A 2,750-nucleotide genomic window follows, 5' to 3' on the forward strand; every position below is an offset into this window, starting at 1 on the left:
TAATACTTAATTCCATATTTTAAGTGAATTAATTTGTCATATCTTGTTCATAGGTGTATCATTCAATCTGCCATACATATACTGTATTTTATATTATTTTAATTTCTGGCACATCATCTCAGCAACTATCATCTCAGCTGCCTTAATGCAGCTATTGCATCTCGGCAATAATAATGCAGACATTTCATGTTTCTTATTTATAATCATAAATTTATTATGCATATTCTATATTGTCTAGGTTCACAAGTAAATTGAAATTTTTGGCTGGTAGTTTTCATTTGTTTACAATGCAAACAATGACATGTCGTTTTGCATTTTTCCGTTTATTTCTACAATATTGCACATGCATCCCAGTACTTTATAACCACATACATCCTAGAAAATTTCTTTAACAAACTTCAGAAAGATTTATCAAAATCCGAATAATCGTTTAGAAGGAGTATACAGTGAGTGTTTGTAATTTAATATGAACTTTATATAATAGCAACAAAGCTCAAATTGATTCTACGTTTCAGTTAGAAAAGGTTTGTATGAGAAAAAGAAAAGGGCTGTTTTTAGGGGTTTTTCGGCAATTATTCGATTTTTTCTCATTTTAAAAAAAGAATTGGCCAAATCGGTCCAGGCGTTGTTGAGTTATGCGCTTACCAACACATTTTGCGATTCATTTTTATATATAAGAAGATATATCTTTTTTTATTTCCTTCGACCATCCCTGCCCTTATCTCTGTGTATTTTCGAGTCACAAACACACTCCCGCGCTTTCTTTCATACATATACTATATACATTTATGTATAGATATGTATACATATATGTATAGATATATATACATACATGTATATATATGTATACATACATATATACACGTGCGTAGGGCGCCGGCCCGTTGCATATTGTATGAAAACTCCTTTTCGAAAGCGTAGCGTTCAGTCAGTCGCCGTCTGGCTACGAAACGTAGAGCACGTAGGCGGGAAATTTTGAAAAAAATTTAAGAAAAATAATACCGGCTAAAAAATAAATTTGTCGATGATATATCGATAGTGTTTGATAAGAAGTGTTTAAGTATTAAAATAGGTTAAAGTGATTAGTAACATTTTTAGTGTATAGTTAAAAAGTGGAATGGAAATTAAAACAGCAGTTTGGTTTGTGTTGAAATAATTAAAAGTGATGTATGATTGATAACAATCAATATTTTATATCATTAATCTAAACATTATTGATAGATTAAACATAAATTTTCATCTAATCTTTTGAATTCGTATGGCATAAATTCCTCATCAAATACAAGTCGGTTAACTTGCATGTAATGAAATCGCAGATGTTTTGAGATCAAAGGAAGGAAATTTGGTCGATCATATTGAAATAACTAGTTATTGCATTTAATATATTTCCTATAAATATTTGAATTTTATCTATATAGGATATTCTGTTTGATATTCTCTATGTACATATATTGAAGTACAAATTGAACATTATAAACTTAATTTAGATAAAGATGACCATATTGAACCTTAAATTAATCCCTAAATTTAATTTTACATACTGTTGTCTGTTTTGAAAAATTAGATATTGGAATTATAAACTTTTAACAATGGGTTTCGATTTTAAAGTCACACATTTAAACAACATTATTTCTTGCACATTCTCATCAATACATAAATCAGGTTGTAATTTATTTGTTTTTTTATTTGGGGTATAAATTTCATTACTTATACATAAACTGAGACTAAGACATTTAATTTTGCTTAAAATAAATTAGATTTTAAAATACTCATGCGGTTTTCAGAATTATTAATTTGGTTTGGTTTTAATTATATGGATACTTTAATCAAATTAAAATATAAATGTCTAATTTTAATGATACTTACTTTTTAATTTTTATTAAATATGCAACTTACTAATAATGCATTTAATTTTGGATAAAGTATTCTATTTGAAAAATAACTTTAACTTTTATGAAAGTATTAACGTGTTCTTTAAATAAAATGCCATTAATTTTAGATATTGAAATTAATATGACAAGTTTGTGATAAAATCATATCAATTTAAATCAATTCAATACTCCATATAATTCAATGCCAGCATTTTTTTTAAATAATTTGTAAGGACGTTTTATTTATGTCATTTAGCAGATTCAATTTGACCAATGAATAAAATATCGTTAATTTCAATAAAATGAATTTACAATCGATTCTCCTCTAAATAAAATTATTATTATTAATCATATATATTGAGGGTTTTATACCCTTTTTCTGTAAAATAATATTAGAGTTCAATTCTCCATACATTTGACAATTTCTTTGTATAAATTAAAATAGTAACATCCCAATTTTTTTTTTCGAATTCCAATAGCCTTAAATGAAACCTTAAATAAGGTAACCTTAAATGAAACCTTCAAATTCTAGAAATAATTAGTGTTTGTTTTTTGTGTTCCAAATAACTGTTTTTCTTCCTTAGAATTTAGATTTTCTATGAAATGGAAATGAATTTTTTATATTAAATTTTAAATTGCAAATTCTGAATGTAAAAGTAATAAATAAATATTTATAAATGTAATTTTTCTTATCAATTGAAAATGGTTAGAATAGCATTTGAATAACACGAATTGGTTTGCAATTTTCTTGCAAGTGTTTTAATTTAAATTTTTAATTGTTTCAAAAACCATTTTAGTGAAGCAAATTTTTACTAAATTTTCGCTGTTGATGAGACTTCTTTAATTTATGTGACAATAATATTTTTTTCAAAAAAATTA

The sequence above is a fragment of the Ctenocephalides felis genome, unplaced genomic scaffold, assembly GCF_003426905.1.
Source record: "Ctenocephalides felis isolate EL2017-DRISC unplaced genomic scaffold, ASM342690v1 CF-g0.4_SCAFFOLD_03573, whole genome shotgun sequence".
NCBI lineage: Eukaryota > Metazoa > Arthropoda > Insecta > Siphonaptera > Pulicidae > Ctenocephalides > Ctenocephalides felis.